Genomic DNA, 25,292 nt, shown 5'->3' with positions numbered 1-25,292 from the left:
TGGTTATCAAAGGGAGTTGAGAACCTGAGAAGCTGTGGGTCAGCTCTCACTTCTTCCACCAATGCTTTTTGTTATGTTGAACGAGTCACTTCACCCTTCATGACCTTAGGTACAACTAAATTGTAAGCCAATTTGGGCAGGAAAATAGCTCATGTACCTGAATATTTAACGCGCCCTAAGCTTTGCTTTAGAAAAGAGAAGTTTAAATCTAAACCCCAGTCTAATTAGTACTCATTATATACTGTATTGTTACTGTCAAAATGGCTGCTGGTACCAAACAGCTTGAAACCAGAGAGACTAATGTTACTTATAGCTTAAAATAGGCCACTTATTTATCAAGACATTAAGAATGTGGGTTACACCACTAATTTTTCTCACTTTAACTCAGATCGACACAATGACTGAAATCAACAAAATGACAAAATAATTGGTGGCTGTTATAATGCCAGTGTCAGTTTTAATAAACCATTTCAGTATAAAATTCATTGCAGATACTGATATTCTGCTATATTTTCAGAACAAGCTTCCACATTCTTCGGCAGCTTATATTTTTCTTCTATGCTGTTTCTTTTTCTTGTTAATAACAGAGCTGTCATTCCTAATAAAAGATGGAACAACCGTCCAGAGAAATAACAGAATTGGTAGATGGGCACAAACTGAAACATTAGGCTGAATGAGCAGTAACGCAATAACATGGAACAGAATTTTTTTTTTTTCATTTAAACCGAGCTTCTACAGACTTTGAAGTTCAATGCTCTAGAGAGCAGAAACTGTTTTTAAGTGCCTGATGTTTGATTTTCTTTGCTGCTCCTCTGACTGTTCATCTCATTTAGTTTCTACATATTAGCAGAAATCCTATTCAGAAAAAAGATAGAGAAGAGAATACTCCACAATAAAATGATATATACCAGCGATGGTTGAGTCAGCTTGGATTTCATCTAAAACACATTGGTGTGTGGTTTGCATAAGAAAGGCAGAACTGGTTTGGGTTTATTGCAGGCCAAATTTGATTTGTCTGGGTCCAGATCAACTTAGGTTATTCAATGAGTCCGGATCAGCTTGTTATCCAGGACTAAGTCGCCTCATTCTTAGGATTTTTAGATTAAATCTGAGCAAACTTCAAATGAAAAATATCTTGTACTTGAAGAACTGTAGGAAGGAAACACTCCCATACTCTGAACAGAACGTTCTCATCCACAATCTTGTAATTCTACTTCAATCTGAATAACATAGTTTACCTCTAGTTCATCAAGACCACTGGCGTAGCAAGGGTGAGAGAGATCCAGGGCAGTGGCGCCCCTCTCCCACCCTCATCTCCACCCCTCGCTCCTTCCCCAATCCCCCCTGCCGCAGGCACACCACCTTCCCTTTCCCCGTACCTCTAGTTCACTGCCGTGAGCAACAAGAATTTCAATGTGCTCCTGGTGATCTTATTGTCCCTCCCGCTGACATCACTTCCCATGCACGGCACCCGGAAGTGACATAAAGCAGGAGAGAGATGATGCAGTTATGAGGAGCATGTTAAAGTTGTTGCTCATGGCGGTGAACAACTAGAGTTAAGGGGGAAGGGAAGGGGGTGCACCTGTAGTGCGGGGAGAAGTAGGAAGAGGCAGGGGCGGAGAGAAGGGTTGCCAGTGCCCCCACCAACACGGTACCCAGGGCGGATGCCCCCCCTGCACCCCCTCTTATTATGCCACTGATTGAAGTTACAATATGGGTTCATCTATTGTATGTCCCCGCAGGGTTACAGTCAGTGTCTGTCACTGCATATTAATACTGCAAATCCCTCCTCCTCAAGCAAAAATAATTTGCATATTTCCTGTCTTTGTCTTCCATTCTTGTTTTCTAAATCAGTGCTTCTCAACCCTCTTCTGATAGCAAACCTTGCCAGTCTGGTTTTCAGGAGCAGCACAATGAATAATCATGAAACAGATTTGCATATAATGAGTTTTTACTCTATGCAAATATTTTTACATAAGGGACATGCTGTATGGCATAAGGGGAGGAAGGAGGAGAAGAGTCAGATCCAAAAGAACATCAGATTGCTATTTTGTATGTTTGCTATCCTTTGTAGCCAATATGCTGTACTTTGCTATTTTATATGAATTGCCTTTCGCTTATTACTAATAAACTTATCTTATTGTAACTGTCGCTATCACAAGGTCTTTTATTATGGGCTGATGATAAGATATTGCAGCATCTTGTCATTACTTATTGTGATGATCTTGAAATTCTGACTGGCTAGGCTTGCTCCCAAGTGAGAATATGCAAGCACTGTTCAAAATTGAACCCTTACCACTTAGGTGTCAGTAAGGGAAGGAGCAAATGGAGATGGGTGAGTTGGGGGGGGCAAGAAACTGATGCTCAAAGGGGAGGAGAAGGGAGAGAGAGAGGTAGGAGATGCTGGACCACATGGATATTAACAGAGAAAGGGATGCACTTTGGTCTGTACTGTTTGAAGGGAGAGTGGCATTTAAACTCTTACCCCCACCCCCACTCTTTACCCATGAGTCGAATACTGGTTGGGGATGTAACTGACCAGAAACCCAGCAGAAAATATCTTTCTAACAGATTAGCATAAAGAGGCTAAGGTCTGATCCATGTAGAGGCAGACAAGTCAGGAGCTGCAGTCAGCAACTGAGGATCTGACAGGGGAAGTTAGTGCTGTATTAAAACCAATAAGCTATGGTCTGTCCAATGGAAAGTCAGACAAGCTGATAGAGGGAACTATAGATATAGAATTACACATACTAGCCCACTGAATAGCCAGAACTGATGAATTAAAGGAATCCATTGATGCCGAGGCTATTGCTTCTGCAGAAATCTCTGAACCCTGTTTCAGTCCTTGGCTAGACTCATCACAGCAATCGCCGTCGCTGTCCACCAGTGAACACATTTCACATAAACGCCAGCAGCATCATGCAGCTGGGCTCTGCAAGTCCCAACAACATGAGAATCATTCATGGAAGCCAGTCTGACTTCTTCAGCATCATCCATGCCTCCTTCTGACTAGATAGAGAAAGACAGCAGAAAGACATGTCATGCTTAGGTGTAGAAAAGGCTACCTGATCATCGTCCCCTCCTAGGTCTCCCCCTGTGTCTTCTGTGAGAGATGTTTCCTGACCTGCTCCAGCCTTGTCTGTTGCAATGGCTGTGTGGCAGACAGGGGGAAGCATTGATGACATGCAAAGTAATGTTTTGGGCAGAATCATAGCAATAAAGACAGAGAGTATTGCATTATGTTTACATTTATGATAACATTGCCCAGCAATACTTACTTTCTTATTCTCTGAACATTTTCCTTGTAAACACATTTGAATTATGTAAATAAATGTAATTTTCTAAATGCTGGTTTAGGCATTGGTGCGTGTCTCTGTTCTATATTCTGTATCTCTCATGCCACAATAACCACAATTCCTCTGGCTTTAAGCTTCAATTGATCAGTTATCTAAGACTTTCAAAGAATATACTGTCATACTGAGGCAGGTCCATCTGTATCTCTGGTAATGCCTATGTGGGTTATTGCTAGAAACTAGGGCCCAGATACACTAAAGAAGATCGGTAATACCATGCGGGTCTGCTCCGATCCGAGTTTTGGCCAATTCATAAAGAGCAAATGATTCATGCAGAGGTTTGCCATAATCCCTAACGCTCTCATCCGATTCACTTTCACACATGTGCAGAGCCAGCAGGGGAAATCTTTTTTGTTTTAATGGGACCTCCTGCCATGCCACCACCCCTGCACAAGAAAAAATGGCAGGAAGGCTGCTTACTCCCTCCTGCCATATTGACTACCTCCAACCTTGGCAGCGAAACAGCAGTAGGAATGCCCACTCCCTCCTGCCACCAGATGCTCCCTCAAAACCCCTCCCCCATGTACCTTTTCTCAAAGATGGAAGCAGAAGGGAAGCATTGTGATTCCATCTTCAAGGCCTGCCGATCCAAAATGGCAGACCTTCCCTCCTTGGTGCATCATGTGATGTACGGTGAAGGGCCAAAGACCCTGACTGACTCAGGCTCCTCCCCATGCATCACATGGGATTCAGAGAGAGGAGTCTGAAGCTTAAGGCTCTGATTGACTCAGATGCCTTAGGCCAAAGATCCTGACTGACTCAGATGCCTTAGGCTCCTCCCCATGCATCACACTATTTCCAGAATTCCCTCTCTTTCTCCACTCTTGACAAGGTTCCACATGAAAGAGTACTTCGCAAAATTGCGAGCCATGGAATCAATGGTGAAATACTCACATGGATTAAAAACTGGCTGGCGGATTGGAAACAGAGAGTGGGGGTAAATGGACAATACTCAGACTGGAAAAGCATCACTAGTGGAGTGCTGTAGGGTTTGGTGCTTGGACCCGTGCTCTTCAACATGTTTAGAAGAAAAACTGTACACTGGCACTGTTTGTTTTGAATTTTAAAATAAAAGTGGAAATAAAGAAGCAAATAAGAAAATGGGTAAATAAATGGGGGGAGGGGCAGGGGCATGGTTGGTGGGGTAGGGGGCGGTGTGGGGCAGGGGGCCCAGTGGACTTGTGTGTGTAGGGGTCCTAGACAAATTAATCCTGCCCTGTATTTATGCTAATATTCCATAAACTAGGCACCTACATTCAAGCTTCATTAAGCTTTATTAAGAACTTGATATACTACTTATCGAGAAGTCGTCTAGGCAGAATACAATAATACTAGTTAATAGGAGAAGGAGAGAAATAGAGATGAGAAGGTAGGCCACTCCGAAAAGACTACATTCTATAAAAGACCTCTAAATTTAGATGCCTGGATTCCGGGTGAAGTAACATCAGCGGGAGAGACAATGGGGTCGAGAAGAGCACGTTGAAATTCTTGTTGCTCGTGGCAGTGAACAACTAGTGGGATGGGGAAAGGAAAGGGTGTTGATCTCATTTAGGGCTCTGGTCTTTGACCTGGGAGCTGCCGCGGGACCACTGGTCTGACCAAACAGCGGCAATTCTTATGTTCTTATGTTCATGTGGCAGGGGGGAATTGGGGAAGGAGCGAGGGGCAGAGATGAGGGCTGGGGAAGGTTGCCACTGCCCCAGGCACCTTTCACACTCGCTACGCCACTGCGATTGATGTTTAGAAAAGAAAACTAATCACAGAAAATGAGCTGTAGCAAATAAAACAATCACTCACCAAAATGCTGAGAGCCGTGTCAAGCGAAAGAGACTGTTTAAATTGAAAGAAAGTGACTGCCTTGAATTAAGCCTGCTCTCCCAGAGAGCAACTTGTCATTATTTGGACTGTTCTATGTTTTATTAAAGGTGCTTTGGACTCCTTGGTGTTTCACTTTGTTTGTTCATTAATAAAGTTATGAACATAAAAAATGCCTTGTGTCACCTCCCTGCCAAATTAGTAAGATTTCTAACTGCAAGGTCTAAAGTCTAAAAGAAAACAAACTGGACCATATTCCATAAAATGATTCCTTAATCCGGTATTGAATTTACCGTCTGTCTGTTTGCGAAGTAAATACACTGCTCAATGCTGTGGCTGATGATAACACAGCAGTAAACACAGCGAATGCTTTTATTAATATGATCTAAGCATTTAATTGCCTCTCCTGTAGTTTTATCTTATCTTTACACATTGAAGCAGTGCATACAATTCTGATACTCAAAGGACAGTTTTCTATATTGTATTGTAAAATAAGACATTATCACCAGCAACCTGACATGCCTGTTACGCTGCTTGCCAGCTGACTCCACTCAAAAGTTTGCTATAATTATGAAAGAGGCAGGAAAGAGATCAGTTTTTAGAAGGCAATGATAAATTCTGCCTTATGACTGTAGACAGGAAAGTATTCTTTGTATTCGGCACCGAAGTCCCATCAAAATGAAATGTCAAAAGTCCATCAAAGAAACTTGAAAAAGTATAACCTTCTATACTTAAAACCTTGCAGGATAAAACTTCAGTTCCAGTACTGAAAGTTTAAAACATTTTCTGCTGATATATTACTCTGTATTACACTGTTGTAAAGTGCTTCTTGGATAAATGTGACTATTTTTTTTGTTTACATCTTTGCTTCCCAAAACATGGGTATGTCGAACATTTTGGACTTGCTATAGGTTTTGATTCAGAGGCTGTAACATGTGGGTGCCATGTGAAAGCATGTAGGAATGAAGAAGGTGCTTTATAGAATCATTCTGGGGTTGATTGAAAAATTTGGCTGGAAAAGTAGAAATTTTTCATGGTTCCAATAAATCGCTGGCATAAAATGAGACCCCCATATTGACATACACATCAAAACATTTGATATTAACAGGAACCATTTTGTGCTGCATTCAATTGAAAAAGGCTAGTTATGTTGAACCAAAGATGATTTCTGATGCTATGACTGGTAAGATTTTGTAAATATAAAAGGTCTCATTTCCTTCTGAGTACATTTTACTGATAAACAATAGGAGTTAGGCTACTGTGTACTGAGTCTGTGTCCTTTTTCTCTATTCACCAACTCCCAACTGAGCTTTCCATCTGTTGTGCTATATGGAACAGCTCTCCTGAGTTGATATGTCCTGCCCTCATTTTCTGGATCTCTACTATAGTCATAGAAACACAGAAACAGAGAACATTATGGCAGAAAAAGACCATATGGCCTATCTGGCTTGCCCACCCACACCAACTGCTCAGCTCCACAATCCCTTCTTTTCCCTCAAAGATTCTGTGCTTCTCCCATGCTTTCTTGAATTCTATCCTTGGGCCTGATATTCAGCGCATGGGAGGTAGCCAAGCTACATCCTGTGGACTACAGTAATCTTGTATTTCCCCAGACATGTCCTCTTTTGTCCGGGTTTTGAAAAGAAATTGCATTGGGAGAGGGCAGCTGCACATGCGCGGATGCCTTCCTGCCTGATGAACAGGCAGGGTTAGGGGTGGAGCTAGGGTGTAACTGGGATGGGTAGAACTGGGCGGGCCTGGGGGTAGGTTTAGGGGTCCGGATTTTACTAGTGTAAAATCTGGTAACCCTAGCCATATCCAGCCTCCGGCTTGAATATCTAGGTCAAAGTTCATTGGCTTTTTAGGTGGGTCTAGGGTTACCATAATTATGAAGAACAAAAAGAGAAGACATGACCCCACCCATACTCCACCCACATCCCCGTCCACACTTCACCAATTTCTTTGGTCCCACTTCCCATCCTCTGTATCCTTTTAGTGCTTCTCTCTTTCTTTTCCTCCAACCCTCCTCCCCCATGGATGTGTCTCTCTTTTTCTATTTCTTTCCAACCCCTCCCCTCTCCTCTCCTGTAGGTGGTTTTTTTATTTCTTTCTCTCATTTGAACCCCCAACCATCCTCCTCAGATGCCCCACTTTCTCCTTACAACATCATCTCCTGCTGTTTCTGTCTCTCCCTTCCATCCAACACAAACCTACTCCATGCTCTTTTGTCCAGCACTCTCTCCTTTCCATAATGCTTCTCCAGCCATCTCTCATCCTTCCTGGGTTAGGGACTGGCTTAGAGGTAGACTTCAGAGGGTAGTGGTAAACGGTACCCTCTCCGATACGACGGAGGTGATCAGCGGAGTGCCGCAGGGCTCAGTCTTGGGCCCGTTCCTATTTAACATCTTCGTAAGAGACTTGGCTGAGGGGCTTCGAGGTAAAATTACATTATTCGCCGATGACGCCAAACTATGCAACATGGTAGACAACCGCACAACAGATGAAAGCACAGTGCCCGACAAAAGCTCGATGCCCGACAGTATGGAGCATTGGTCAAAGGCTTGGCAACTAAGTTTCAATGCCAAAAAATACAAGGTCATGCACCTTGGCGGCAAAAATCCATGCAGGACTTACACCCTAAATGGTGAGATCCTAGCAAGGACTGTAGCAGAACGTGACTTGGGGGTGATCATTAGCGAAGACACGGAGACTGCCAATCAAGTGGAGAAAGCTTCATCCAGGGCTAGACAAATCATGGGCTGTATCCGTAGAAGTTTCGTCAGCCGTAAGCCCGAGGTCATAATGCTGTTGTACACATCCATGGTGAGACCCCATCTGGAATACTGTGTACAATTCTGGAGGCCGCATTATCAAAAAGATGTGCGGAGAGTTGAGTCGGTTCAGCGAATGGCCACCAGGATGGTCTCAGGTCTCAAGGATCTCCCGTATGAGGAACGACTGGGTAAGTTGCAGCTGTACTCACTCGAGGAACGCAGAGAGAGGGGAGACATGATCGAGACGTTCAAATATGTCACAGGCCGTATCGAGGTGGAAGAGGATCTCTTTTTCCTTAAAGGACCCACGGCAACAAGAGGGCATCCGTTGAAAATCAGGGGTGGGAAATTTCATGGCGACACCAGAAAATATTTCTTCACCGAAAGGGTGGTTGATCGCTGGAATAATCTTCCACGACAGGTAATTGAGGCCAGCAGCGTGCCAGATTTTAAGAAAAGATGGGATTGGCATGTGGGATCTCCTCATGGAGGTAGTTAGGGGGTGGGCCATTAGGGTGGGCAGACTAGATGGGCCGTGGCCCTTTTCTGCCGTCATGTTCTATGTTTCTATTTGGCATGTGGGATCTCTTCATGGAGGTAGTTAGGGGGTGGGCCATTAGGGTAGGCAGACTACATGGGCCGTGGCCCTTTTCTGCCGTCATGTTCTATGTTTCTATTATATGAATTGTATGTATTTCTAACTGATACTTGAAGTCTGTCATTCTAAAGTCTTTAAATGATTTTAACCTAAGCTTTTATTCTATCACATGCTAAACATTTATACATATAGTAACTTTTAAATCCTAGTTGTTTCTGTTTTCATTTTAATTTATATTCTATCTTTGTAAATAAATTATTTTGTTGTTGTAATTAGTTAAATGTCCTTGCTGTTTATCAGTATTTATCTAGAGCAGAGGTGTCAAAGTCCCTCCTTGAGAGCCGCAATCCAGTCAGGTTTTCAGGATTTTCCCAATGAATATGCAGGAGATCTATTAGCATACAATGAAAGCAGTGCATGCAAATAGGTCTCATGCATATTCATTGGGGAAATCCTGAAAATCTGGACTGGATTGCAGCCCTCGAGGAGGGATTTTGAAACCCCTGATCTAGAGAGAGTTTAGCACTAAGATCAGCTGAATAAAAGTCAAGTTTGTTTTTCTGGAGGTTTTATAAAATTATTATTTGCATGTATTGTTCTACATCGTCCAGCAGAAATCAGTGTGATCAATGGGAATCCCCACATGTTGGATAAAACAGTGTGGTTGTCTTGTTAGTCCATATTAAAGATAATAACTAGGAATAACCCCCCCCCCTTACTAAGCTGCGGGTACTAAATGCTTCGACACTGCTCCGATGCTCATAGAATTCCTATGAACATCAGAGCATTTAGCACCCTGGGTTGCAGTAGAAACTTCTACCGTGGCTTAGTAAAAGAGGGCTAAAGTAAAGAAGATAAAACTGATGCCTTTTTATCAAACTAACAATATATTTTTTGCTACCTTATGAAGATCCCTATCTTGCATATTATTCTATGTCCCACCGAAAAGCTGGCCAAAAGCCAAAGAGGACTTTTGCAAATTTGTCCTACATAACTCAATTAATCCTTCTTACAATATCATCGCAGATGACATAAACATACACCTAGATGAAGAGGACAATCCAGATACGAAAGACTTTAAAAACTTTCTATCTCTACTCAATTACAATCCAAGGTCATCACTTAGATGTGGTAGCTATGTCCACAAAGGATATTTTAGACCCTGCCATCTCTCTACTCAATGGCACCTGGTGTCACGATATCTGGTCTGACCATTTTACTTACTATTTTAAATTAATCTGGACTCATTTAAAATCTAAAACACACCCAAGGATAAAAAGAAAAACAAGAGGGGTCGTATCAACCCAGAAGAATATTGGTCACAATATGAACTACAAGCGGAAATAGGAGAAGAAGTCGATTTCTGGGATCACTGGACGAAAACTAGCACAGCCATTTTAGATGAAATAGCCCCTAAACTAAATAGCACAAGCTGCGCAAATAAATATAACAAATGGTTTGACGCCGAACTTCTAAAAATGAAACAACTAGTAAGACGACTAGAAAGAACTTGGAAAAAAATAGAAGTGTCAGACCGTAACAACTGGAGATCTAACATAAAAATCTACAAACAACTGATAAAAGACAAACGTAAAACATTCTACTCTTCTAAAATCAACTTATCTAACACTAGTTCAAAAGGAATCAATACAAAAGTATGTCCCGTACCTATCAAGTACGTTTCAATTACGATCTCTCCGATACCTGGAGCAATCCATCTGGCGTACCGCAAGGATCACCACTATCCCCACTGCTTTTCAATGTCTACATGTCCTCACTAGGTGCGCAGTTGACCCAGCTAGGGATAAAATTGTTCAGTTATGCAGATGACTTTACGATCATTATTCCATTTACTAACTCTCTCTCGGAAATTACTCCCAAGACAGAAGCACTAAATTTAATGGAGCAATGGATGACTGAATTCAAACTGAAACTAAATTCAGAAAAAACAAAATTTTTTGTAGCTTCGCCACACCCACTTGACACCAAAACACCGCTATGCATCAATAACCTTAGTTATCCTATTCAGTCTACTATGAAGATATTGGATGTAACACTAGACTAGTGCTTAACCATGAAGGACCAGGTAGACTCCTTAATCAGAAAGGGTTTTTTCACTCTCTGGAAACTTCGATCCATTAGAGCATATTTTGATATGCCAGCAATTTAGTATCCTGGTACAATCCCTCATTCTGAGTCAACTTGTTTACTGTAACATAGCCTATTTAGCAATTTCCCAAAATAATAGGCGACGTTTACAACTAATGCAAAATGCAGCAGTCAAACTGATTTTCGGGCTGAAGAAGTTTGATCATGTGACACCTTACTACTGACAGCTGCACTGGCTTCCGATGGAGGCACGCGTAAAGTTTAAGTTCGCCGGTTTCTGCTTTAAAGTACTATATGGACTAGCTCCTAAATACATAACTGACCTTTTCTCCTTCTCAGCCAACAGACATAAGAGAAGTTCACATTCGATCTTCGTTCCCCCTCCAGTTAGAGGATGTAAACTCAAAAGACACCATCAACACCTTTTCTCACATCAGGCAGCATTATGGGGTAAAGATCTAGAACAATTGCTTACGCCTACCACTTATGGGGAATTCAGGAAACGCCTAAAAACATATCTGTTCCTGAAATATCTAGGCAGTTGACTTGTACAACTCTTTCTTCTCAATAACTGATCCCTTGAGCTGTTAGTCTCTACCTTCCACCCTGTTAAGTTCAATCTATTTGTACCTTTCTTTTAATCTTTGTAAACCGTATAGAACTTCATGGTCCTGAAGTATATAAGCTGTTGTTATTATTATTATGAACTGAAGCCTACTTTGAAAACTAGTCAAAAAATGTATCATTTATTCAAAAAAGGCATCATCTTATCTTCTTGTATTTTGTTTTATTTTTATGCATTACCGGAGAAGTTGAAATTCTGATTGTAAATGTTTTAGAAGTATTTTTCCATTTATCTATATCTGTGTTATTTTTATGTTGATTATGTATTTTTTAAATAAACCGCTTAGGTATAAGCGGGTTCGAAAATTTTAAATTAAATAAATAAACTAATGATTTACATTCTAAACACTATTCATTTTAATAAATGGTTGAGATTCCAAGAGTTGTGCTGGATCAGGGAACAGCTTGGGAACAGGGCTTCTCCTGAAGTGGGAAAGGGAGTACTGAACAGAGGAATAAAGCCAGATTTAATGGGGTGTTTTGCTTTTTAAGGTGTGTCTAATGGCATCAGTATGACAATACAGTATCCAGAAACAATAATTGCTAGATGTGTCCTAGGGACTGGGATAAAATTCATTAGACCCCCCCGCCCTTTCCACATGTGCTCGAATGTTCTGTCTTTGTCTAACGTTTCAATATACAATTCCCTAGAATTTTAAAATTTTATATTTTTGTACACCGCATAGATATTTACACGGTATATCAAATTTTAAATAATAATAATAATAATAATAATAAACTTGGAAACTTGGATTAGGCGTAGAAAGGGAAATGGTTAAAAGGGGAAAACTGCCAAATAGGAATGCTGACTCTTGGAGCTGTGATCTCAAATGTAGGTAAGAGTTTCCCAAGACTTGAGTTGAGAATCCCTGCCTTAATTTACGACTAGTTTTCAAGAGCTATGGCCCCTTTCTTAGTTCAGTGCAGAAGTCTATTTCCCTTTGGAACTGCACAAATGGAAGATTTGAACTGTATATTTTTCATTATGTACACAAATGCAAGGTCGAGTTATTTTCTCAAGTGAGATTTGAACTCCCCCAAAGCAAAATGACCCCATGCCTATTATGTTTTGGCATCACTGCTAAATTCTGACTTTATTGGTTTGCTGCCATCTCACAAATTGCACCTGGCCCAGAGACTTTTTTTGATCTATGTGGCAGAACCACCCCATTTCAATTATGTATGAAAAAAGAAAATTGTAAGTCCTGAAAGGTGAAGCAGATTCCCAGGAAGACAAATTTTTTTAATGCAGTATTCTTTATCCTTTGATTTTGTGCCCACTGCTACTTAAGCTGAGAATGTAATTATAGACTAAAGCAGAATGCCTATAAACACTTCCTAAAACAACTTCTGTAATAAACAAGCTTTTAGAAGGCAAAGTGATTTGCAGTAATTTTTATCCTCTGGGTCAGAATTAGATGTCAAGCCTAAAGATTTTGTTTTAAAAAAATAAAGAACAATAGCCCTTACCAAGTCTTCTTCCTGAGAGTCTGGACCATGAAGACATCATCAATCTTGATGACTATTATAGCTGATAGAAACATAAAAACATGATGGCAGATAAAGGCCAAATGGCCCATCTACCGTAGTCTGCCACAGTAAACATCACCTCTTTCTCTCTCTAAAAGATCCCACATGCCTATCCCAGGCCCTCTTGAATTCAGACACAATCTCTGTTTCCACCACCTCTTCCGGGAGACTGTTCCATGCATCTACCACCCTTTCAAGTATTTCCTCAGATTACTCCGGAGTCTATCACCTCTTAACTTCATCCTGTGCCCTCTCATTGCAGAGCTTCCTTTCAAATGAAAGAGACTCAACTCATGCACATTTATATTATGTAGGTATTTAAACGTCTCTATCATATCGCCCCTCTCCCGCCTTTCCTCCAAAGTATACAGATTGAGATCTTTAAGTCTGTCCCCATACGCCTTATCACGAAGACCACACACCATTTTAGTAGCCTTCCTTTGGACCAATTCCATCCTTTTTATATCTTTTTGAAGGTGCGGACTCCAGAATTATATACAATATTCTAAATGAGGTCTCACCAGAGCTTTATACAGAGGCATCAATACATAAGAACATAAGCAGTGCCTCTGCTGGGTCAGACCAGAGGTCCATCATTGCCAGCAGTCTGTTCATGCGGCAGCCCATCAGGTCCAGGACCTATATAGTAATGCTCTATCTATACCCTTTTCCTTCAGGAAATCATCTAATTCCTTCTTGAACCCCAATACCGTACTCTGTCCTATCACACCCCCTGGAAGCGCATTCCAGGTGTCCACCACCCTTTGGGTGAAGAAGTACTTCCTAGCATTGGTTCTAAATCTGATGTCTCTTAAATTTTCCGAATGCCCTCTCGTTCTTGTAGTTTTTGAAAGTTTGAAGAATCTGTTCCTCTCCACTATCTCTATGCCCTTCATGATCTTGTAAGTCTCTATCATGTCCCCTCTAAGTCAACGCTTCTCCAGGGAAAAGAGCCCCAGTTTCTCCAATCTTTCAGCATATGAAAGGTTTTCCATACCTTTTATCAATCGTGTCGCTCTTTTCTGGACCCTCTCAAGTATCACCATATTCTTCTTAAGGTACGGCGACCAATATTGGACGCAGTACTCCAGATGCGGGCGCACCATCGCCCGATACAATGGCAGGATAACTTCTTTCGTTCTGGTTGTAATGCCTTTCTTGATAATACCTAGTATTCTATTCGCCTTCTTAGAGGCCGCTGCGCACTGTGCCGACGGCTTCATTGTCTTGCCCACTATTACCCCAAGTCCTTTTCTAATGTACTTTCACCCATTATCAGCCCTCCCATCGTGTAGCTGTACTTCGAGTTACTGTTTCCTACATGCATGACTTTACATTTCTCTACATTAAATTTCATCTGCCATCTCGTCACCCACTCTTCTAATTTGTTCAGGTCCCTTTGTAAATCCTCACAGTCCTCTTTAGTCCCAACTCCACTAAATAGTTTGGTGTCGTCTGCGAATTTTATTACTTCGCACTTCGTCCCTATTTCTAGATCATTTATAAATACATTGAACAGCAGCAGTCCGAGTACCGACTCCTACGGAACAGCACTTGTGACTCTCCTCCAGTCTGAGTAGTGACCCTTCACTCCTACCCTTTGCTTTCTATCTGCCAACCAATTTTTGATCCATCTGTGTACTTCTCCTTCCACCCCATAGTTCTTCAGTTTCCATAGTAGGCGTTCATGGGGTACCTTTGTCGAAGGCTTTTTGGAAATCTATAAAACATAAGTTTAATATTTAGCATAAGTTGAGGGTATGTGAACAATTTGAACTGTTCTATATTTTATATAATCTGACCGATTTTTGAAGTTTTCCTGTCCTAGGATTTGTCTAATCTCTTCAATTTTGTTTTTCTGAGGAGGGTTCGCCCCTATTATAACAGAGTTGGTTTTTTATAGCTATCCTATGATTTTGGTGACATTGATGTTTTTTTTCTCCATTATATTTGCTGGTTTACCCCCTCCCCCCTTTCCACAAAACTGCAGAAGTGTTTTTTAGTGCAGGCTGGTATGCTGAATGCTCTGCGCTGCTTCTGATGCTAATAGGAACTCTATGACTGTGGGGAGTAGCGCAGAGCATTCAGCGAGACTACGATGGGGCAGGAGCGTAGGAAGATCGCTTCTGCCCCGAAAACCCACTAGGCCGCCAGGTAAGGCTTAAGGGATGCCGGGGGGAAGCAGGGGGTGGGTTAGAGCTGGCCCGAATATTATTCGTGGTTTTTTAATATTCACAGGCCGGTTCTGCCCCCTAACCCCTATGGATACGGCAGGAGAAGTGTAGATCCCTTGGGTCTCAGCCCAGCTGCTCTAACCTTTAGGCTACTATTAGTGGAGGGGTAGCCTAGTGGTTAGTGCAGTGAACCCACTAGAGCAGGGGTGTCAAATTTGGATCGCCGTTTCTTCCCTCCCTCCCTCCTTCCATCCTGGCTTCCTGGTCGCATCTTCTAAGCAGCCTACTGAGAATCGTCGGTCAACTGTAGCGAACCTAGCAGGCTGCCATCGACCTCTGCAGCACATTCCCTCTACCATGATCACGTACATCAGAGGAGGGGTGGGACCACGGCAGAGGGAATGTGCTGCGGAGGCCGAGGCAACCTGCTAGGTTCGCTACAGCCGACCAGCAACTTCAGCAGGCTACTTAGAAGATGAGACCGGAAAGCTGGGATGGAGGGAGGAAAGAAACAAGGGCCAAATCTCAAAGGTGAGACCGGGAAGAAGGGGAAAAACATGCAGGCCTTTGCGGGGGGCAGGCCCTAGTGTAGAAGTACACAGAGGGAGGGAAGGAGGGGTCCAAAGAGACATGCATATGCCAGACTGAGGTGGGGGGAGGAGGAGGGGAAGAAATAATGGGTCTAAAACAGAGGAGAGGGAGAGAGATGGTGGATAATGGGATGGAGGGACGGAAGGAACAGAAAGGGAGAGAAGTTAGACACAAGGGATGGTGTGGAGGTGGGGATAAAGATACTGGATAGGAGGGTAGTTGGGAAGAAAAAGGAAAAGATGTGGACCCTGGGGTGGTGGGGAAGGAGGGAGAGATGCTGGATGAAAGGATAGTTGAGAAAAGGAGAGATGGTGGATCTGGGGATGATGGGGTCTATCGTTGCAGCTGCGGGGATAGAGATGAAAAAAGGAAAGATGGCAGACTTCCGGGGGAGGGAAGGAAATGGAAGGGGAGGACAGAGATGGAAGATGGATGGTTAGCATGGAGAAAGAAGAAAATGACAAATGGACAGGAGACCCTGGCAAGTGAGTTATCAGAAGACAACCAGAGATTGGGACCAACATGATTTAAATAATGGCCAGACAACAAAAGGTAGAAAAAATAATTTTATTTTCTGTTTATGATTACAATATGTCAGATTTGAAATTAGTATCCTGCCAGAGCTGGTATTAGACAGCAAGTGTGAACTAGGACCTAAAAGAGAGAGGAAAAGTCTTAAGATGCACATTTAGCATGCACTAAATCAGTTAGCGTACCTTAATAAAAGGACCACTAAGTATCTTAATAAAAAATTTGTCCCGTGACTTAGCCTATGTTTTAGATTTTGGCTCCTTATGTGATTGAATTTGACACCCCTGCACTAGAGACAGAAAAAGAACCTGCATATGTACATAAACCACTTTAGTTGTACCCACAGAAAGGCAGTAATTTGAATTCATAGGTGTCTATAACATGGACACTCTTTCACCATACAATGTGTTAGGTACAGTCTTCACTTCAGTGTGCATACAAATCAAAGCATGCACAAACTAATTAAAAACTTAAAAGGAGGAAAAGGCCTCAGAACCAGGTTCAAGATAAGACAGCATCTCATTGGCATAAAACCCTCATTGTTTATTGAAAAAAGCTCTGTGTAATGGAGTGTGGGATCAAGAAGATCAAAATACAAATTATTTGTCTTGTGGGGGATAAGCGCACTGACGATGACCAGCGTTTCACAATCCATGCTGCCTCAGGGTGTAGAAATTGCCTATCAGTCCTCTTTTTGGGAGCCCAGACAACTGTGTGCAGGGAGATGCAATTGCTCGTACTCCCATAAAGAGGATTGATCAGTGATTTCCACACCTTGAGGCAGCATGGATTGTGAAATGCTGGTCCTTTCTAAAATGCTGTTCCATAGTACTAGCAGTGGTTTATTTATTCAGAGAAGGCAACAGCAATGGAGACAGATAAACTGGATGGAGAAAGTCATGTTTAAATGCCTTTATTACAGAAACCAAAGGATGACATTCTATTGGTTTCTATAATAAAGGCATTTAAACATGACTTTCACCATCCAGTTTGTCTGTTTCCATTGCTGTTGCCTTATGTTGGACTTTGCAGTGGATTTTGTTCTGTTTTCATGACTGTCTTTATTTATTGAGACCACAATACCAACAGCAGCCAAGGAGCATCAGTATAATGATTGAAGAGGAGTCACAGGCAGAAAATAGCTGTTGCTTCAGTTGGGCCTAAGTGGAAGAAGGGTAGTGTCTATTTGTGAACTTTGCACCCTAACCCTAACCCTAACTTACTTTCTATAAGTTTAAATGAGAAGAAAGAAGATACTATCAAATTATATATCAGTAACTACATGTATGTATATTAAGATAACAGCTGTAAAAAGATTCTAGTATATTTATTCTATAGTTGATTGACCAAACTAATTTGGGAGCTCTGTGAATTAGAGATCATGGGTGCCATTTTATTCTAAGACAGAATTCAAAATGGCTGCTGCCATTCTGTAATATTGCACTGCTGGGGCAAGACAAGTGGGAATCACTTGTCTTATGAAGAACCCAATGATGTGACAAGGTTAGTGGGCTGGGGAGAGTGCAAAACAGGGCTCATTTTGTTTGTTTTTCATTGAAAGAGACCATTTCAAATTTTTAAACAAATTGAAAGGCATTTTTGTTTTATGCTAAAAATGAGAGGAAACCTGAAACAAAATTTTCTATTTTTTTCCAACATAAGCACATTACTACGGTAAACAAGAAAAAAGAAAATGTCAGTATGCCTATAACTTCTTTTCTCTTCCATCCTAGTCTAAGTGAATCTTTGCTTTCAGTAGGGGAATTATTCTCAGAAATGATATTAAGTAACTCCAGGAAACACTATTTAAACTGAACATAGCTTGGTGGATGCAAACTGTCATCATGAAATTCTGAGGCTCATAGTTAGTGGATCATGCATTTTGCATTTGCCACTTTCTGGTAACATGGGTAGAAAGGCATTTCCCCTTATTCTTTTGGGACCTCTGATCTGTGATTATTGATATATTCTAAATTGATTCAGCAATATATTTTGACAACAGTTTGCTAGTCTCCCATCATTCCTTTTTCTCTATTACTCGGCCTTTCTCCATTTCCCTGCATTCTTCTTCATGCCTTATCTCCATTTCAGTTTTTTTCCTCTTTTCTTTGGGTGACCCACTAATTTACGCACTCATTTTCATCCTTCCTGTTCTTTCACCTGTCTTTTCCATTTTATACTTGCTATCCACTCTTGCCTCTTTTTTTTTTTATCGCTCTTCTGGTCCTCTTTCCCAGACCTACTTATCTGGCAAAAGATCGGTGCTTGTTAAAAATTTAAAAACACAAAGGCCATTTTAGATAGGTCATGGAGAATTGAAATATAAAGTTTAGAACATGCTGAATTTCTCCTGTAATTTACAAAAGGCTCTGAGAAACACATAGAGAGCATAATCTTTTTTTTTTTTTTTTTATTAATCTTTATTAATTTTTCAAAGCCAACAAAATCATAATAAGCATTTATAATCACTTAATAACAATACAGGAAAATGAACCCCCATTCCCATCCAATTTTTCCATTGGGAACAAAAACACACCCTCCCCTGGAAGTGTGTGAGCTAAACAACGAAAAATAAAAATAAAAACAACTATAACGAAGCCACAAAAGACGTCAATGGACCCCAAACTAATTTAAATAACTTATTGTGCCCCAGCATATCAGCGTTCATCTTTTCATACTTATAACATAAGCATATATTAGCTCACCAAAAGTAAAACTAAGGCAATCAGTTTTTCCAATTGTGAATAACCATTTGTATGGCTATCCCGGTCATAATAAGGAGAAGCTGACACTTATATCGGTCCAATGGGGGTTTAGTATGCAATATCATCCCACATATGACCATATCATATGTCAATGGAATTGATGACTCCAGTATGGTATTAATCTGTCCCCATATTGACCTCCAAAAGTTGAGTATTAAAGGACAATAGAACAACAAATGATCCAGTGTCCCTATGTCCAGATGACAGTGTCAGCATCTATTAGACTTAGAACTATCTAATTTCTGCAAACGAACAGGGGTCCCAAAACTTCTATGTAACAAAAAAAAACCATGGGCTCCTTTTACTAAGCTGCGTTAGGGCTTTAACACGCATGCGCTAGACCTTAACGCCAGCATTGAGCTGGTGTTAGTTCTAGAAGCGTAGCAAGCGGTAATTTCCTGCGTGCACTAAAAACGCTAGCGCACCTTAGTAAAAGGAGCCCCATGTTTGTCTCATAGATGCTGATGCTATACATCTCATCCTCCAAGTCCAAATCTGTGGCCACTGAGAAGCAGAAATCTGCTGCTTAATCTCAATGCTCCAAATATCTCTCAGACTAGTTTTTGGTTTTTTGTTCAAATATTCCGATATTAATTTATACCACTTGGTGGCCTGATGCTCTAGGAAATCTGTCTGTAAGCAAAGGCCCAGCAAGCTATACTGATCTTTTAAATTCCGCCAACCATTTATAAACTTGAGACTTTGCTATGTCAAATGATTGTTGCAGTTGTGAAAAATAAAGCATTTTCACATTTGATATCACATCATCTAAAGTACATATACCTGCCTGCATCCGATGCTTCCAGATGATCTTAAACTCGCCAATTTGAATCTTTGAGTTCAACCATATAGATTGACACATGGACTGGTGTATTGGTATAGATGTTAGGTTGTCAATGAATTTTAATGTTTTCCATGTATCACAAAGAATACTATTGTCCTTATAAATCCTTGGCATCTTAATACTCAAAATATGACATAGTCGCAATGGGGACATGAGTTGCCATTCTAAATAAAGCCAATCCGGAAGATGCACCCAAGACTTCAGGAAGGATCCAATACATACCGTGATGCAGAATAAATGCTTGATGATATCTATAAAAATTTGGAAAATTTACCCCACCAGCCTCAATTGGTTTTTGTAAAGATACTAAAGCAATTCTAACAGTTTTACCCAGCCAAACAAATTTAGTAAGAATACCATTTAATTTTTTAATAGAAGGACCCTTGAAAATAAACCGGTAGCATACTCATTTGGTAGCAAACTACAGGCAAAATCATCATTTTAACAGTCTGGATTCTCCCCCACCAAGAAAGATGCTCACATATTTCTTTGACTTTTAGCAATAAAGACTTTTCATTTACTGTCATTGTGTCTTCCAATGTTCTTTGAATCATAATACCCAAATATTTTATTCCCTCTTTCTTTCAAAGGAAAGGGAATGGATCAAATAATCCTTTTGCACAATATATGTTTAACGGAAGAATCTCTAATTTACTCCAATTTATTTTATATCCAGAGAATTTACTAAACCTATCTATCAATTCCAGTAAATGCGGAACGGTGGATTCTGGATTCCTCAAATGAAGCAAGATATCATCTGCATAAGCAGAGATCTTGTATTCCTGACCTGCTTAAGGAATCCCTTGTATCTCCCTTGCCTGCTGTATTGCCAACAACAAGGGTAGAAGGGCATAATTAAAAAATAAATCTAAGTACGTTTTGGGCCCAAAGTTGGCAGCATTTAAAGTCCATTCTCGAAAACTACGTCTGTAATTTCTTTTTTTGAGAATCATCTACTTGTACGTCCAGCCATTTGATCGTCGAGATCGCTAAGTTGTCTATCTTTATACTCCATTCTCATCCAAAAAATAATCCAAGTCAAAAACACCTAGAACAAGACCTTTTAGATGTGGGAAGGGTCAGCAAAGTGATGGACTGGTCACTCAGACATAGCAACAGAGTAGCGGGGCACCTCACAGGGCACTTCTGTGAACTTCACAAAAAGGGTGCCACATATCTCACTACAACTCCCTTATAGGTCATGGTGAGCCCCCCAAAACACCTCCAAAACCTACTAGATCCACCTGTCTATAACCCCAATAGACCTTATGGCAGTACAACAGGGTATTGGGGGGTTTTGGTGGATGCACGTTTCACCATGAATGTACTGGTTAGAGTGGCTTATGGGCCTGGGTCCTACTCTCTATGGTTCACTAGCCCACCCCCAGACTACTTAAGCCACTTCTGTGCAGCTCTACTAGGCTTTTCTATGCCAGGTGCTGATGTCCTAGAGGCTGGTATCTACATTTTTATTCTGATTTTAAGGCGGGGTGTGTGTGGGGGGGGGTCAGTGGAGGGGGGAGTTCTATACTTTGTGGCTGCAGTGGTTATCTGGTCACTTTGGATACCTTCTGGGCACTTACACCTGTTTTTAGATCGCCTAAGTCCCATCTAGGTAGTCTCGTTAAACTTTTGGTTATACTTGCAGTACGACTAAGTCTAGGCCAGCCCACGTCCCGCCCAAATCCCACCCTCACCAATCATCCTAAAACACCCCTTTCAGCTTTGGGCGTACAGCGGCATTGAAAAGGCCCAAGCTGTTTTTAGATACATCTAAAACCCGTTTCGATTATCGACACTTGGACGACAGATAAAATAGACCCAACATGGGGCCATTTCTTGGCAGATAACCACCTACTTCAGGGTTCACCAATACTCTGCAATTACCAGACAAGTTGGCAAGAAGAGGACTAGAAAGATGCTTAAGTCTTTCTAGTCCTTTTCTTGCCAGCTAGTCTGGTAATTGCAGCTGCATTTAGTATCCCCTACTGATGAAGGCCACAAAACTCGAGTCGGGGGGGTTCATAGCACAAACGGCTATAGGAGCCATTTTTCTATACTTTAATATTCACGACCACTGCTACCACCTTCATACAAGACCAGTCGACCGTCAGGATAATCACAGATAAGTTTTGTTTTGTTTTGCTTTCTCATTTATTTGCATTCTTTGATGGCAGTTGGGACAGTGATATGCTATGATAGCCTAGCGGCAACTCCGGTTTAGTTTTATACTAATCCATACGGTTGTGGGTCTGAGCACTTCACACATTTTTATTGAAAGTATGATTATAAGTACACTGTGATCTTATATATTAGAATGCTAACCAACATAAAAATTGCCATACTGGGACAGACCAAAGATCTATCAAGCCCAGTATCCTGTTTCCAACAGTGGCCAAACCCAAGTTCCAATTACCTAGCTAGGTCCCAAGTAGTAAACTGATGTTATGCTGCTTATCCTAAGATTTCCCCAAGCCATCTCAATAGTGGTCTATGTTTTATATTTTATACTCATTTGCTGGAAAGTTCTTGGTCCATCCCTACTTCTGTGTGTTCTTTGGTTTTGCTTCGTAGGGGTGTTTCTCTTTCATTTTTTTATGTGTGTGTGACCAGGGCCGCCATCAGAAATTTCTGGGCCCCTTACTGAGCAATCCTATTGGGCCCCCCCCACGCACCCCTTCCCCCCCACTTTTGTCTGGGGGGGTGCTATCAGGAAATCGGCAGGGGACAAAAAAAAATATGACAGCAGTGTTTATTGTTGTGCACAGCAGAAGCATAATACAGAAATTTGTGCTATGGTGGCCTAGGACCAATGTTCCCTCTAAGGATTGATGAGGTATGTGCAAAAAAAAAATATGCATGAGCGACAAGTTACATACTCCACAAATTTATGAGCAGGAGCGGAGGACGCATTTTTAAACAAATGTAGTTTATCCTTGTACTCCTTATGTAATTTTAATCATCTATGGATATGTTTGTATGTTTATTGTTCAAATTGTTTTATTTATTTCCCCAAATTTATTTTTGTTATTGAAAATATTTGATATTGCGTTTAAATCAAAATCTCAATAAACTTGAAACTTGAAACGAGTGCCCGTGAGATTGTGGGAGGGTTAAATACTCAAAACTTAGAAGAATAACAATTTACTTAAAGTTTTTGCTTCGCCAGCTTTCTGGTATCTTTACATACAGTGGCATACCTAGCATATGTAACACCTGGGACCCATCATTTTTTTGGCACCACCCCCCATCTGTAAGAAAAACATGATTTTTAGTAACAAACCACACGTCACACATGAGTACCTAGGAAAAGGCAGCATCTTACATATTGCAGTGAGCAGTACATCAATACACCCTTTGTAAAACTAAACAAGCCAGACCAGCACAGATCAATCCTACATAGTCAATCCTAACAGAAAACCATGTCTTTCAAACACACAGAACACAGAAAACACCTTCGCCTAGTATGGAATATGTCATCACAAACTAACCCCTCCCCCTTTTACAAAACTGTAGTGTGGATTTTAGCCACGGTGGTAACAGCCCTGACGCTCATAGAATTCTGAGCATCAGAGCTGCTAAAAAAATGCTCCACAGTTTTGTAAAAGGGGGGATAAAATAGAAATACACAGTTTCAACGCTCTAGCTCAGAGATGCCCAAACTTTTTGGGCTTGCGAGCTTCTTTAAAATGACCAAGTCAAAATGATCTACCAAAAATAAAATTAAAAAACACAAAGCACACTATACGCTGAGAAAATGTTAATTATCATTCCTATTCTGGGTTTTTTTCAAAGAGGTCAAGGCAGATGACTCTATGCATTGTCACCTCAGTAACAACCATACAAAAATAGACAAATATACCCCCCATCCTTTTTATTAAACCACAATAGCAGTTTTTAGCGCAGGGAACTGCGCTAAATGCCCAGCGCTGCTCTCGACGCTCATAGGCTCCCTGCACTAAAAAACACTATTTAGTAAAAGGGGGCCATAGTGCAAAATATAGACTGCATATATAAATTCAGACACATTTTGATCACTAAATTGAAAATAAAATCATTGTTTGGTAATTTCATCAGTCTCTGGTTGCACTTTATTCTTCTGACTGTGCATCCAATACTTCTTCCCTTCTTTCAGCCTCCTGTATGCTTCCTCTCCTCCAGACCTCATTCCCTCCCCCAACTTTTTATTTCTTTCTCTATGTCTGTCTTTCTCTGATTCTGTGCCCCATTGTTTTGCTTTGTTTCTGGCTCCCTGTCCCCTCCCCCCCCTTCTTTCTTTCTTCCTTCCTGCCTCCCCCATGCCACCACCGCCGCGGAATAGGCTGCTGCCGCTGCCGCAATCGGGAACAGGCCGAAATCTCCCTGCTTCTCTTCTGCACACCGCCCGACGTCAATTCTAACGTCGGAAAGGACGTTCCGGGCAGCCAGGTAGCGATTGGCTAGCCAGAACGTCCTCTCGACATCAGAATTGACGTCGGGCCGCCGCGAGAGTTGATCGGCCTCACAGGGAAGAGAAGCAGGGAGATCAAAGAACACGGTGCCGACCTGATCCCCGATGGCAGCAGTGAGAAGGGAAGGGAAGCAGGTTGGGCACCACTGCTCTAGACGAGCCGCATTCTAGGGAGAACAGTTGACCGCACCCCCCCTTGGTACGCCACTGGAGCAGCAGCGTGTCTGGCCGGCTCATTCGTTCAAAGCCGCGGGTGGCGGCTCCTTGCGAGATCCGCGCCTGAAGCCTCTCTGATGGTGTGACGTCATAGAGGCTTCCGATGCAGGAGTGGATAGCGGAAGGAACGAGCCAGCTGCTGCTCCAAAAGGAAGAGAATGATGCTCCATAAAACCTGGAGAGCCACACGCGGGCCGCGTGTTTGAGACCGCTGCCTTAGAGGGAACACTGCCTAGGACCTGGGGGAGCCCGGGCCCCCTGTCACGTCCGGGCCCCTGAATGCAGGACTGGTAGTACTGCCCTGATGGCGGCCCTGTGTGTGACTTAGCAAGTCACCACCAATATTCAGGATAGGGCATGGCACAGGTAGAGGTGAAGGCTGACTAGTAGAGAATGACACGGTGGCGGTTTACCCGCGGCTACTGCATTTAGCCACGGGTAACCCGCCAAAAACGGGAAATGAAAATTAGCAGCCTCTGCGGGGACGGGGACGGGGACAAGGCCATCACCGCCCCGTGAAGCGGTGAATGGTCTTGTCACCGCAGTGAGGCATAAAGGATCGTGCGGTCCCCGCACCCCCATCCGCCTACCCGCACGCCGGCTCGATCGTTTAACCAGCTTCCTCTCTCCACCTCACCTTAGTTTGCCAGCTTTCTTTTTCGGCGACCGGAACGCTTTCAAAAGAGCCGCGCACGCGCGGCTGCTCAGTATTCAATCTTCTGCGCTGACCCAACCGGAAACAGGAAGTTGCAGCAGAGCTGCCGCGCGTGCGCGGCTCTTTGAAAGCGTGCCGGTCGCCGAAAAAGAAAACCGGCAAACTAAGGAGAGCTGGAGAGCAGTAGCGTACCGGGGGGGGGGGGGCGACAAAGGTAATGGCGCCAGGCCTTGGAGCAACGAGGCAGACCGCTTCTCCCCCCT

General features: G+C 42.1%; 1 long non-coding RNA gene across 1 annotated transcript; it reads right to left on the bottom strand.

Moving 5' to 3' along the window:
- Positions 1–657: 657 nt before the first annotated feature.
- Positions 658–25,042, bottom strand: LOC117348470. The gene is made up of 3 exons (XR_004536996.1): positions 25,012–25,042; positions 14,500–14,523; positions 658–3,009 (listed from the first exon to the last, which is right to left on the bottom strand). It is a non-coding gene; the product is annotated as an uncharacterized LOC117348470 (long non-coding RNA).
- Between the last annotated feature and the right edge of the window lie 250 nt (positions 25,043–25,292).

This window comes from Geotrypetes seraphini, chromosome 14 (genome assembly GCF_902459505.1).
Source record: "Geotrypetes seraphini chromosome 14, aGeoSer1.1, whole genome shotgun sequence".
Lineage (NCBI taxonomy): Eukaryota > Metazoa > Chordata > Amphibia > Gymnophiona > Dermophiidae > Geotrypetes > Geotrypetes seraphini.
This window is presented reverse-complemented; position numbering and strand designations above follow the sequence as displayed.